The sequence below is a fragment of the Mustelus asterias genome, chromosome 13 (assembly GCF_964213995.1).
Source record: "Mustelus asterias chromosome 13, sMusAst1.hap1.1, whole genome shotgun sequence".
Taxonomy (NCBI): Eukaryota; Metazoa; Chordata; class Chondrichthyes; order Carcharhiniformes; family Triakidae; genus Mustelus; species Mustelus asterias.
In genome coordinates this window covers 26,191,746-26,206,912 of record NC_135813.1, presented here as the reverse complement: position 1 = coordinate 26,206,912, position 15,167 = coordinate 26,191,746, and the positions used below count along the sequence as shown (strand labels likewise).

At 41.3% G+C, this 15,167-nt stretch overlaps 1 protein-coding gene and 1 non-coding gene across 2 annotated transcripts in view; both read left to right on the top strand.

Moving 5' to 3' along the window:
• LOC144502531 (zinc finger protein 618-like) overlaps positions 1 to 15,167 on the top strand; it is a 118,115-nt gene that overhangs the window by 29,962 nt on the left and 72,986 nt on the right. The gene's annotated exons all lie outside the window — the stretch shown is intronic.
• Positions 12,635 to 12,833, top strand: LOC144503248 (U2 spliceosomal RNA). Its single transcript, XR_013499463.1, has one exon. It is a non-coding gene; the product is annotated as a U2 spliceosomal RNA (small nuclear RNA).

Genomic DNA, 15,167 nt, shown 5'->3' with positions numbered 1-15,167 from the left:
ATTAGAACTTACAGCCTGTGCATACCTGGCATCACACTGGTACTGAAATTCATACACCACATTGCTTATTTTATGATAGGCAGAACATCTCTGGCTTAACAACAGCTTTCTGTTAGTGGACAATACCACTCATGTTGCCACTGCATAGTAACAGCCTGCAATGGCTAGCATCACCTATTACTCAAATTTTTGCGACACCTTGCTCTTCCAGAGGTAATTTATGGTAGACTGGGTACTTGAACTGAATGTGGCACTACTGTCCCATGTTGAATTCTTCATGACAATGCTCCACCAATCAATCAGCCCTCTTCTCATGCAATATAAATTGTTGCTCCTCCATTACAGTTGGTAATTTCTTGCAAGTTATCTTGAGTGCAGGATGCAAAGCTTTTGTAAGGACCAGGTGGGAGTTGAGCTGAGCGATGGCTTTCTCAGTGGTTTAAAAAAAATTTCCATGATGCATAAGTTGGAATTCAGCCAAATGTCTTTGTTTCAGCAATACTCCAGTTCTGTACTACCAAAATATTATTTTGCTTTTATTTAATTATTTCTGTACTTTTTTTTAAACTTTGGTAAAGCTTTCTACCATAAACGCAGTGAAATACCTGGGGGATATATGACAATTTGGGGAGATAATGCTCATGTTATTGTGAAACTTGAAAGCTATGAGATAGTCTGGAAGCCTAGAGACTTCCACACACCTTCCAAGGTAGCAAATAACTTTTTAAAATTGCCACCCAATCCCAGCATCACACAAAGAGCTGTAATTGTTTGTCCTGAAAGTGTGATTGTTGATCTCCCTGACTTGGTCAAACCCCAGGAACTCACCAAATTATTCGGACCCCAAACTTTAAAACAGTTCAACAGTTTCAAGAGTCCAAACTGTCAGACTATTCTTTTTGCATATGCTTGTGTGATAAAATGGTGCAATCAGTTTGCAAGATAAATTTGTTTTAAAATATCTGTGCTGAATCACCAATTTTAAAATTGTTTCAGATGCAGAACTTGAAACCAAAAATATTAAATATACGATCAGTGTTCTCTGAAGTTCCATCAAAATGTTTTTGAAGTTTAATGTGTGTGGATTTCATCAAGCACACTTCCTTACAGGGATGAACTGTTTCTGCCATTAGGTGGAATTCCGACTTCTGGATTATGGAATTCTGCCTTTCTTTTTGCCACTGCAAGCCTCAAGAATGCCAACTCAGCTTCACTGTCATTAATCTGCTGGTATTCTCACTTGCCTTATGTATTTGGGAAGTTCCGAGGCCCTGTCCTCAGTACTGCTACTCCAATGTGCAGCCTGCAGAGTTCTCTGAGCAGAAGACATTTTCCTGATGCCACCTCTGCTACAGGAGTTACTGGTGGAGAATGGCTGTATCATCTCAACCAATCCAAGGCCCTGTTAGTGAGTGACTCAGTCCCACCCCAACCGCAGCCTTCCACTAAGCCTCAGGTTTCAGCCTCTGAGAAGAGGCACAGTGGTTAGCACTGCTGCCTCACAGCTCCAGGGACCTGGGTTCGATTCCTGGCTTGGGTCACTGGTCTGTGCTGAGTTTGCACATTCTCCCCGTGTCTACGTGGCTTTGCTCCGGTTTCCTCCTACATTCCAAAAATGTGCAGGTTAGGTTGATTGGCCATGATAAATTGCCCCTTAGTGTCCTGGGATGCATAGGTTAGAGGGATTAGCAGGGTAAATATGAGGGGTTATGGGGCTAGGGCCTGGGTGGAATTGTTGTCGGTACAGACTTGATGGACCAGGCCACCTTCTGCACTATAGGGATTCTATGAAGAGGGAGATTCCAACCAGCCACCGTCTCAGCTGCATCCTCCCTTCAGCAGTTGCTGCCTTTTGCCGCCTTTTTCTTGGTCTGCTTCCAACCCTGACAGTACCCAAGTTCAATAAGAAGTCTCACAACACCAGGTTAAAGTCCAACAGGTTTATTTGTTAGCACAAGCTTGCGGAGCACTGCCCCAAGTGTCCAGTGTTGGAGGAGGCGGTGCTCTCTGGCCTGCCGGAGTATCAATCCCCAGGGCCTGAGCTCCTGTCCCCTGGGGAGGTGGGTCACCCTTTCCTGGCAGTGCAGATTTTACAGGCACTGGCTGCAGCTGTCCACTGAGGTGGAGAAATCTAGGTTTGATGGGGAGGCAGGTGTTGTGGAGGAGAGGATATGTGAGTGCATCTGGGTAGAGGCTCGGGGATGGTTTGAGTGATTGAGGGGCTGAATGAGGGGGGCTGCTGAATGCGTCTGGGGGAGGTGGTTTGGGGTGAGGGTTGGGTGTGCATGAAAGAGTGCTGATGACAATCTGTGGGGGAGAGGGAGATTTAATGGAGTCTTCCGGCACTGGAATTTGGAGAGCTTGGCTGAAACCTACATTATGTAAGGTAAATTTTGCAAAGTTTTTTTGAAAAACTGATTTTCATATTAATGTGGTGTATGGAGTCAGATTAGAAAATAGTTTGTTGTACGCCTTTGCTTTGCATGTACATAATTCATGTTCTGTTAGTATGGACTGCATCCTGTCTTGCATGCATCAACTGCATTGAATGCTGAAATACTGAGGTCTCTTTGGTTTTCTGCAATGCATTGGTCTACAGTCTTGACGTTCATAGAAAGTAAACAAAGGGAAAACTGAATTTTCTACCCACTTGAAGTCTAATAATTCCACTTATTTGAAGTGGCCTGGAAATGTTAACTTTTAATGATCTGTATTAAAAGCTCCATGATTCCTTGTCACAAAAGATTTACTGACTTTGTTGTATTTGGCCACTCTCACCCCTTATTCCTTCTTTGTGGCCTTTCATTCAAGTGGTGTATTACCTTTTAAACATTTAGCTGTAGAATACTTGTGAAAGATGAAACAGATTCGAGCAAAGAGCAGTGGTCTATTTTATAAACTACAAATAGCCAAATCGGAGAATAATATTAAGTGGTCTAACAACAAGGCAATTGTATTAGTGCCAGGAATTGCGACACAGAGAATTTTAATGAAGACGAAAAGCATTGCTGTTGTATTTTTAAAATTAATATTTAACCAAACTTGTCACTGATCCAGAGTTTCTCATTGACAAGTGTAACATTTAATTCAGAAGATTAAAGGAGCAGTAAAAGGACCTGCCTGCACAAAGAATGTTTGAGGAAGTTTTTAACCCAATGCTTCCCAAACCCTTTCCCACTGTGACCACATTGTAATGTTTTTAAATTGACCTGACTCCTGAGTGAGAGTCAGGATGTTTATGTAACTTGCATTGTCAGTTTGGTTGTAAATGATGTGACACACATTTTGTAAAGGCTTCATGTGATGTCGTGTGCTGGTGTTCCAGGAATCTGATAAATGAGATGCATTGCTACACTAATTTTGTCCCTCATAACGGTGCTAACTTGGACATCATCATCCTATCCTTAAAACAGTGACCCCAGTCAGCAGGCTGTTTGTTACATCCCTCTTGAGGGCAGCAAGTACTGCTGAATCAAATTTGTGATAGCAAAATGTAAGCCAGCCAAAGCAGATCCTGCAAATACCATCCAGACAATTGCCGCGGAGCATTATAAGGAGTTGTAATTCTAGCAATGTGGCCCATTGCAAGAATTCCGATCGGCCAAAACTGTCATTACTATCTTGGATCTTGCGACCCCAAAATTCTGTCTTGCAATCCCATTAGGGATTACAATTCATGGTTTGGGAATCCCTGTTTTAAGCAGTGATCATTGCCTAAAGATTCTGCAAATAAGAATTGGGTAGGGAGCCTAATTTTTTTTATGATTCTAGGTTAAAACAAATATGTATGAATAGAAATCTGAGATGTTTAGAAATCATAGAAACCCTACAGTGCAGAAGGAGGCCATTCGGCCCATCGAGTCTGCACCGACCACAATCCCACCCAGGCCCTACCCCCACATATTTACCCGCTAATCCCTCTAACCTACGCATCTCAGGGGCAATTTTAACCTGGCCAATCAACCTAACCCGCACATCTTTGGACTGTGGGAGGAAACCGGAGCACCCGGAGGAAATCCACGCAAACAAGAGGAGAATGTGCAAACTCCACACAGACAGTGACCCGAGCCGGGAATCGAACCCGGGACCCTGGAGCTGTGAAGCAGCAGTGCTAACCACTGTGCTACCGTGCCCCCCTTAAGGTATTGAGATTTCCAAAATATCAACTTGATTTGTGAGTGTTGTGTTAATAATTTGATCATCTAAATGGGGTTGAAATTTTGAAGAGGTATGATGGATATTAGAAGCTTTTTGATGTGCAAACTTGGGAGCAACCTTGCTTGAAGGAATAGGAACCTTTAAAGGAGCAGTTGTGGGCATAAACAAACATGCGATAAACATGCTCAAGAAACACTTGTCCAATTTATCAGTGGCTTTTCAGGTATTTTGATAGTTCATACATGTCACGAGTAAGATATGATGCCAAAAGATGATTTTATTTTAGTTTATTACTACTTAATTGAGTAATCTGAGCCCTATTTGCATGTTTATGTATACATTTATAAAAAAATAAATTGCATAATATTTCCAAATCTATCTTCTGGATGTAATAATGTAGGACATTTTCTAACAGAAATGTTTGATTTGAATTATGTCGATAGTTCAGCTTGTTAAGCCAGTAATCAGTTTAATAATGTAGACGGTGAAGGTCCCAAATGTAAGCAGAGAGTTGTGAGCTAGACACTTGTTGGGCTGTAACTTCTCAGCCCCCTGGCATTATACTAGGGGTGAGTTACCCCAAACGTGCTGGAGGATCCCCTTCAGAAAGTTCACAGGTAAAGTTTGCATGGGAATTGCCCAGAAGTGCAAATTTCCCCTCGGTTTGAACTTCCTCAAGAGTGGCAATCAGCATTGTATTGTCGCTCCGTGCCCACAGCAGACCTCGCCCCCACCCGGGTCTCCTACCAGCCTACAGCAGACCTCCCACTCAAATGGGATGACTCTGCCCCCTGAGGTCCAATCCCAACCCACCCCTCGACCTCTGATCCCCTCCGACCTCAAACACCCCGAACTCCAAATACTCCTCCCACCCCAAAATCTTATCAACTTCCCTTAGACACTTACCTTCTCTGTCCTGTCAAGGACATTTGCATTTCGATATTCCTTTAAACTTATCTGGTTTATGGCAGCTAGTGCCCTAAAACGAAGAGAGATTTCTTCATTTTGACTGCTGGATTTGACTTTGGGCTATGAGGATGTGGTGCACGGCCTGGATCTTGCCTGCTCTGAGTTGGAAGGTTGGGTGGGTGCAATAACATTAAAAAAAATTGTGGTCAGTAATTGGGCATGGAGCAACAATCTGACGCTAATTGACACACTGAGAAAGTTCAAGCCAATGTTTCAACTTGTGCATAAATCTTAAAGTAAAGATTGACTTCTGGTTCCCTACTTCAGGAGTTTAAGTGTGCCCTGATTGAATTGTTTTTGTCCCTTTTGGCATTAAATCCCTGTGCTAAGAGTATGCTTGGTTCCTTTTGAATGCTTCAACTGAGCTTGTATTTACCTCTAACAGTTTGTAACCACTCTTCAGTTGTCAAGTCATTTTTGAAGCCTCCAATACAGTTAGTGGACAAACAGAGCAAGCATTTCCAAGGCACTGGCGTTCTAACAAAACGAATATCGCTCTTTTAATGGGTGTAATGAAATATTCTGTCTTGGCTTAGCCATTATAAATTGTTGACAGTGTCTGTACTGAGGTGCAGCTAATAGTTACAATCAATGCCAGTTTATTAACAGAAGTTCTAATTACAGTAAAATAGCATGTGATCACAAAATATGGCTTGACAAACATGCTAAAGCATCAATAGCTTAAAGGCTTTATGCACTACTCTAAAGCAAGATCATTTTCCTATATATTCCAAATCTGCCAAATAATTTTGGTACACTACAAAGCCTTTCTGTAATCAACTGAGAAAATTAGACTTGAGATATTAATATTTGCTGAAAATTCAATATCCTTGTCTGATCGCACCACATTATGAAATTATGATATGTGGTAACCTTGAGCTTAAAATTGAACTTTCCCTCAAAATTTGTTCATTTTCTAGAACCCTTTAAGCTATAAAAGTGAAATCATCCTCTATTTATTACTTTGCATTGCCTTGAGCATTGAAATTCAATTTCCTGCTGCCTATTCAAAGGAAATTTTCTCATGACAAAGGGAGAGGGGTTGCTTAAAGAATAGCTTGCAAAGCTTTAAAATCTAATTTCTGAGAATTAGAGAAAACAATCGAGACATTGCTTTTGCTGTTACACATTTTTAATTTCTGAATGATAACAGATTCTCAACATTTTATATTAAATTACAGTGGCTGTAATAACAGCCTGGTATGACTTGGTTTATTTTCATGTGGCAAGACGGTTAGAAAGGAGGATCAACGTGTGTTCTTAATTTCATTGCTTTTTGTTTTGGACGTGCATCAAAGATTATGATTTAATATCTATGTCAGACCAGCCTTCATAATGGGCTAGACTCAATAGTTCGCACCAAATTTGGAAAATGAGAATGAACCTTTTTAAAAATACGGTCAGGTGTTCAGTTGTAGTTTCTTGCCTACTGGTTTGTTTTTTGGTGTCATTAGCTGTGTGATCGTTGCTCTTTCTCACAACTGTAACATAGTACGGCAAAAGGGTTTGGTGGTGGCATTCATGAAGTTGTCCGAGATGATCTTGCCAAATTCCATTAGGAAATGGTGGAATTTTGTAGTGTTATTTTGATCTACAAGAATGGGGGAGAGGGGGTGGCCATTTGCGGGCTCCCTGGGGGGTGCCACGGCCTCCTAGTCTCCGGCAGCTGGATTTCTGGCACCATCAGCTCCACGCCAGAAATAAGCGCGGAGCTGCATAAATTAGGGAAATGGGACTGAAATCTCCAGGCCCCCGCCCCCTGGCCAGGAGTGTTTAGTATAGTTCCCAATTTGCATGGAGCTGGCAGCCGGGGGGGGTGGGGGTGGGGGGGGGGGGGGGTGCGAGGTCCCCAGAGGATGGAGTGCCCCCTGGGGATTGCCACCTTTGCAGTGCCAGCCTGGGCATCAGGCAGTGCCAAGGGGTAGGGCCTAATGGGAGCAGGGCCTCTGGGAGGGTGACCAGTGGGTGTGGGGGTCCAGCTGCCAATCTGCATTTGGGCTGAGTGACAGAAGGAGGGAGGCCAGCGATCGGGGTGGGGTTGGGGCTGTTGGGGGGGTGCGGTGGGAGGGTGGAGAATGATGGAGGCTGGAGGGGGAGGTGCGATCCTGGCTTGGACATACCTGTGGGGTCAGCGATCAGATATGGGGTTGGGTCGTACAGCCGGCAATCTGAGGGGTCGCGGGCCTGGCCAGCGATTGAGCTGGCCAGCAATGCAAGGCTACTGCGCATGTGTCAATCTTGGCACTGACAGATGCGTGGTGGCGCACTCAGCACTGTGCTGCTGGTCTTTCCAGCAGGGATAGGCCCCGTCCACTGATGTTTGGACTGATTTACACTTCTACACTCTGCAGTGCACAGAGTGTGGGAGATTCATTTTGAAACTCCTGCTGAAAAAAACCAGCGTGATTTACTCCAGTTTTTACGTGAAATTGACACCTAGAACTTTTTTGGGAGAATTGCCCCCATGGATTTCACCACGAAACATCACTTCATTGATTTCTTCAGGGTTTGCCATGAAAATCATCACTGAAAACATTAGTTAACAAGCACAGCTGTTATTCTGTCTCAATACATTTTGTATATACTTCTTACAAAATATCAATTAAAGATAGCTTTGAGTACGAAAGATCAAACAAATCTCAAATTGTTACAATTTGGATTTGCTTTGCACTGTTAAATGTCTTACAATTTGGAATATCTCCAGAAAAGTTCTGTCATGGTGCAATGCAGCTTATTACAAATGCATTGTAATAAACTTTCTTAGAATTGCCATGAATATTCTAAAGTTTATTGTGCACTGCCCATCTCTGTTGCCTTTAAAATTGATGAGAAGTGATTTTTGAGTTGCTATTGTTGACGTGAGCCAGCTGGTGAACTTATTGGGCAAGTTTGATTAAAAACAATATTATGCTTTTGTTCATTTTAAGTTTTTTTAATGGTAGGGATAATAACTCAAATTATCTAGTAATTTAAATTAAGCAGTTTAAGTTTAACAAAATGTGAGTCAGTTTTTGCATGTTCTGTTTGGATTAACAGATATTTTGAATAAAGAGGATTAGACCTGTATCTATATATAAATTCTGTACTTGCTGAGAATGTTTGCATGCACCTGCTGTTAATCTTTGTCATACTTATCTGTCAATGTTTTGCTTAAAAAAATCCTGTTTCTGCATCTGATGTTTTGCCAATGTAAACTTGTCACCCTTTAATTATAAAAACTAAAGACTTTCTCCACAAATCTTTTGAAATCCTATCCGAAAATTTCTTTTCTGATTTTCCAGGATGTATCGCCACCATTCAGTCAGTTATAATGTAATTTTTCCTCAGCCTTTTTCCAAAGTTGAACAAAAGCTAGTGAATGTATTTCAGAACCTTCAAGTGAAATTTATACCAACATTTCTTTAAAACTGAGGGAGAGCAACTCCAGATTTTCAGACTTGTGGAGACTCTGGACCTTCCAAAATGGACAGTTAATAATGTAATAAAATGTCCCAAGATGCCTCAGAGGCATTATACGTCAAGATATGACATCAAACCACACAGTGAGGGCAGGATTCTCCTATTTTGAGAGGAGTGCTGTGACAGGGTGGGAACATGACGTGAGTATGGCCGGAAAATCCCACCCCAAGACTAAAAGTTTGAATTGAAGTGAATGTGTTTTTATACAATGTAATGAAATAAGAATGAATCTCGCATGAAGATATCTGAAATTGTTTGATATGTGTTTGGAACACGCACTGTCATGCAGATGCTATTCCGTAATGAAAACAGCCCTGGTTGGGTTTCTCCTGATCTCCCTCCCTCTCGACCTTGTGGCCTATGATGCTGTGTGACAAAAGCTTCTCTGGTGAATCCTCTCTATTGCCCGAGGTTATAAAAGATTTGTGTGTATAACACCCATTCCAGATCTGCAAAACAAACTGAAGAAGGTTTGGAATGATATAAGTACCTCGGTTCATATGGCTTTCATTCCTGTAACAGTTGCATGATCAATGGGGGTGCATGACCCTCTCATGGGCGAGGCCCAGAACTGCTCACATCCCACAGTGGCCTTCCCCCACAAGAACCTGATCTTGTGCAAGGTAGAAGTTTCTGAACAGCTCCCTGATGTCAGGAAGTGTAGTGTGTTTATTTTTGCTTTATATACATAGACAAGTACTGGTTGGAATAGGTGATTCCGATTTCACAGTAGTTTAATCATCTTGCTATGATTCCTCAATTCAGTTTAGAAAAGATTTCTAGAACAAAAAGCCTGACCTCCTTGATCTTATGGCATCAGAAACCAGAATCTTTTGAACAGGAGCCAGATGGAAAACGTGTTTTTGTTATTGCAGTTCCCGAAAAACTCTATAAAAGGTAGTCTCCACTTGAGCAATTTCTTTAAGCTGAAGGACCAGAGTAAAACTGCCGAGTATTTCAACATTGCTAATGTTATTCCCAAACTCTGCCCCTTGAGAAAATATTGTTCTCCCACCGTTTTAACTTTGAACAGCTCCCTATAAATGTTTAGGGTATGAGGCATCAGCCAAGGTATCGCAATGACTACCCGGCACTACATATTTCACCACCTGTCCAGTTCCTTTATGAACGATCTTAATTGCACTTATCTGTTTGCTAACTGGAAAATGGTACTGTGCAACTGTTAAAGAAATTTGAATACTTTTATTAAGAAATTGCATCTGATGTGATTGAGTTGCTTTAAATATCATGTAATGTCAGCATTGAAGATGGGCATTTTCATGGATTAGGAAAATGCTAACACCGTTCTCAAAATCAATGTCTTGCTGGATATTATGAATAAAACAGAAATTGTATCCTTGATTTATTTGTTCCCTTAAAAGTAGCAAGTGATGAAGATCAGAAAAATGATAGAAAAGTAAACTGAGTTAGAAATGTAATGGCAGAAAACAGATAGGAATAGCTGGAGATAAGTTGAAGCTGTGTGAAAAATGGAAAGGATCAAAGCTTGGGAAGGAAAATTTTATTGCAGAAATACTATCTAGCCATATAGCTGTCATATCTCCCATGGTGTAATAAAGAATAAAGGGGAATAAAGAAATGGCGGAGGAATTAAATTTGTACTTCAGTCTTCACAAAGGAAGGCATGAATAATATGTCAGAAGTGCTGTTTTGGTGAGGAGCTGAAAGAAATCAACATTAGTAGAGAAATGGTTTTGGGGAAATGGATGGGATTGAAAGTGGATAAATCTCCAGGTCCTGATAATCTTCATCCCAGAGTACTTAAAGAAGTTGCCCTGGAAATAGTAGTTCCATTGATGGTTATTTTCCAAAATTCTTTGGACTCTAAAATAGTTCCGACAGAATTGAAGGGTAGCTAATGTAAACTCACTATTCAAAAAGGGAGGTAGAAAGAAAACAGGAACTATAGGCCAGTGAGCCTAACGTCGGGGAAGTTGCTCGAGTCTATTATCAAGGATTTCATCACTCGGCATTTGGAAAGCAGTGGTATAGTCAGACAAAGTCAGCATGGATTTACAAAAGTGAAATCACGCTTGATGAATCTTATTGAAATTTTTTGAGGATGTAACTAGTAAAGTTGGCCAAGGAGAACCAGTGGATGTGGTTTACTTAGACTTCAGAAGGCTTTCAGCAAGGTCTCACATAACAGACTACTATGTTAAGTTAAAGCACATGGGATTGCAGATAATGTCTTGAGATGGATAGAAAGCTGGTTAGCGAAGAGTTGGCATAAATGAATCTTATTCAGATTGGCAGTCAGTGATTAGTGGGGTTCTGCAGAGATCTGTGCTAGGATTCATCTGTTCACATTGTGCATTAATGATTTGGAACAGGGAACTGAATGTATTATCTCCAAATTTGCAGATGATACTAAGTTGGGTGGGAGAGTGAGCTGTGAGGAGGATGCAGAGATGCTTCAGTGTGATTTGGACAGGCTGAGCATGTGGGGGCATCTGCATGGCAGATGCAGTATAATGTGGATAAATGTGAAGTTATCCACTTTGGTAGCAATAATAGGAAGACAGATTATTACTTGAATGTTCGTAAATTGAGAAAGATGGATACTCAACAAGACCTTGGAGTCCTCGTGCATAGTTGCTGAAAGTAAGTGTGCAGGTACAGCAGGCAGTAAAGAAGGCAAATGGTATGTTAGCCCTCATGGAGAGGATTTGAGTATAGGAATAGGGATGTTTTGCTGCAATTGTATCGGGCATTGGTAAGGCATACCTGGAGAAGTGCAGTTTTGATATCCTTATCTGAGGAAGGATGTCCTTGCTATAGAGGGAGTACAGCAAAGGTTAACCAGGCTGGTTCCTGGGATGGCAGGCCTGTCATATGAGGAGAGACTAAGTCAGTTAAGATTATATTCACACGAGTTTGGAAGAGTGAGAGGGGATCTCAAATAAACTTATAAAATTCTAACAGGGTTAGACAGGGTAGATTCAGAAGGAATGTTCCCAAAGGTGAGGGAGTCCAGAACTAGAGGTCATAGTTTGAGGATAAGGGGTAAACCTTTTAGAACTAAGGTGAGGAAAAATTTCTTCACCCAGAGGGTGTTGAATGTGTGGAATTCACTACCACAAAAAGTAGTTGAGGCCAAAATGTTGTGTGATTTCAAGAAGAAATTAGATGTAGCTCTTGGGGCTAAAGGGATATGGGAGAAAGGGGAATCAGGGTATTGAATTCGATGATCAGCTATGGTCAAGATGAATGGCAGAGCAGGCTCGAAGGGCCGAATGATCTACTCCTGCTGCTTGTTTCTATGTGTAGCCCAAAGTGAACTAGAGCCAAGTACTAATGTATACAAGTAAAGGCAGGAAAAGACCAGTGGTCCACCAAGCATACTGCACACCCCAGTGGCTCAGCTATCAATACCAGCTTTCTCTTCCTTTCCCTTTCTTGCTGCCCCAACCCACCCCCCAGCTATACAATCTACTGGAGAAGGGAAAAAAACGAAAAAGTACTCAGGAATTCCTCTCTGACCCCCTGAGATGATCAAAGCCATTCCCGAAAATCACATGGGCTGTGTTACCTATAAAGACACTTTTACCTTCCATGATGCAATCTCTGGTCTAGTCAGGAACGTGTCCAGCTCCCTCTTGAAGGGATACAGAGAAGTCTGTTTATATGAACAATAGCCCTTTTTGTACTAGGTATATGCATTCCTGTGGAACTATTTTAAATAAATTAAGTAATATGAAAAAGTCCACTCTGCCTGTGTGTGTAGAGGGAACGATAACTTAAAATGTTTCCTATTGAAGCTTATCTCAGAAAATGTTCCAACTGATTCTAAGAATTTTGAAAAACTAACTCCCAATTGTTAAAAGCCTGAGGAAGAGTGCACTTGGATTTGCAAAGATGTTGACAGGTACATAGTAAGAGATTTTGCGTAATGTATATAAGTGTTGCGATCCCTGTAGAAACTGATGGCTTATTTCCCAGTGACGAACCGAAATAACCAAAGGACAGGATTTCACATTTTAAAGACCTTTATTTTAACAAACAAATCATAGATTCCATGCTACTTATCGCTTCTTGGCCATTTGGCTAAGATCAAGTGTAGTATTGACATGCTGTGCTTGGTTGAAGTCATTAGGTTACATTTTAGTTTCATTTGAAGCAATTTTTAAAAGCGGCATCTCGGCCTTTTGGCTAAGATGCAAATGAGATCAAGCCTTGGAGGAGGTGTAATGCCTACTCCAATCAGCTTGGATCATGTAGATCAAGCCCAAGACAGGAGGTGAGAGCCCTGTCTTGTCAGCTTGGATCGGGGATGTCTCAACTTGTTGAGACTCTGAATTGGACTTGATTTGATTGAATTGGAATAAAAACAAAAAAACAGGCAACTAACACATCAAGTTAAAGAAAATGTGCTTTCACATTAACTAATTGATACAATTGAAGTATGCTGTACAAAATATATTACTTTATACCACGCTTCAGACACAAGGGTCTTAATCTTGTCTTATATAAGTTAATCCCAGCTTTTTTGGCTCACTTCTGTCTTCCACAGTAGGTCGAATTTTCCTGTATCCTTAAAATCATTCCACTCAGTCTGAGTACTCCAGAACTAACTACTACCAGCAAGGCCCACGTTAGTGATTCTTTGTTCACTAAATCTCCAAATGTCCTAAATACTCAATCGTCTTCTCCAAAATAATGAACCAGCTCTCACCAGTCTGCTGCTTGGTTGCTAGCACAAAATAGTCTTGTCTCTGCTCTTCACAGCAGTATCTGCTGCTCCTGCACAGCAATAGTTTATTTGTCTCCCTCCAAAAAAATTGCTGTCCCCCCTCCTGTGTCCAGGTGCAAAATTTGTTTCATGATTTACAATAGGTTGAGGTTTCTTTCCCCATAACGACCAGATCTCATTGGCCTATCTCCAGGCAGAACTTTATTGGGACCCAACATTCCCACCTCCAGGTCTGTTCATCTTACTTTGAAACATAAGTCTTGTAAAGTTCAACGTTGGTAGTTTTAGTCAGATTTCACAAGATTAGGTATTACAGACATGGGTGTTACCTAAGGATGTTACTCAAACGTGAGGTTTTTTAGGGGAGACAGGTCTCCAAATAGAAATGCTCTAATAGATATTAAAGTAAATTAGCGTACTTTAAAAAAAATCTTCCTCAATGTTTTTACACTGCAAAGCTATTTTTTGTGTAGTGAGTTGGCTGAAGAAAGAAGTAACTTTGTTAATTTTTCAGTTTTTTTATTACTTGTGGTTTTTTCCCCATGGAAAGATTTTCTTTCTTTTAGTTGTAGAATTCTTTCTTGTTCCACTTTTTGAGTACAAGATCTTTACCAATTGACACATGCATGCTAATTAATCAAAACCAGAGAGAGCTGGAAAAACCCAGCAGGTCTGGCAGCATCAGTAGGGAGAAAAAACAAGGTTAATGTTTCAATGCCCTATGATTTCTTCAGAATGGACTTGAAATGTTAACTCTTTTCTCTTCCCACGGATGCTGTTGGACCTGCTGCCTGCTGAGTTTTTTCAGCTTTTTCTGTTTTTGTTTCACATTCCAACATCTGCAGTAGTTTGCTGACTCATCTCCTGTCCAATTATATTAGCTGAAACATTGCTGTAGAAGTGCAGGTGTTCATGGCCACAAAAGAGCTGAGCTTCAGGTTGCTCGGAATTATTTAGCGAGGGAATTTAGCAAATTGGAATATACTCATCTGTTTCATGCTTCAGCCCAGTGGCATATGGTACTTGACAGTTTAGTATCTAAAACAAAGATGGGTGCATGTCTTTGATTGTGGTATTGCTTGCATGAAGCAGAATATCATTTTTGTCGATGTTCTTAACTTTCTCTGTGCCTTTCCCTTGTTTTGAGCTTCTTTCTGTTGTCTCTTCTTGCAGCATTCCCATTTTTCATGTTCTGTTATTCTTTCTGCCTTTTTAGCTTCTGCCTTGCCATGTTAATCTTTCTCAACATCTTAATTCTCCCTGTTGCCTTCCTGCATCTTCTCTTTCTGAATCCCCTTTCCTCCTTGTTACATTCATTTCTATCTGCTGCTATCCTTTCAAATTTCTGTTTTCATGTTTCTGATCTTGGCTGCTGCATCACCTGACTTCTTTACCTCAATTTCTCAATTCTTCATTCCCCTCAATTCTGTACAATCCCTCGAGTTGCAACCTCTTTCCCCCTCGTGTCCAAAACTACTACAATTCCAACCATTTCCTCCTCAGCCCCACTGCCATTCTCTATTGCCTCTAAATCCCATGAGCCTCTTCCATTTCCCTTTTACATCCCGCCGCCCTTGCACCTCCATCCTTGTAGATATGCCCCTCCTGCAGCATCACCCAAACATTTTCTGCCCCTTCAACGCTATCCAATCTTGAGCGTATCAGCCATTGCTCAGTTGGTAGAATTCTCACCTGTGAGTCACAAGGTTCTGGTTTCAAGACCCATTTTGGGGCTTGAGCATGAAAATCTATGCTGACTTCATTGCAGTGCTGAGGAAGTGCTGCGGAGGTGGCACCCTTTAGATGAAATGTTAAGCTGAGGTCACATCTCTCTGGGTGGATTTAAAGAGAGCATTGAATTTTCAAG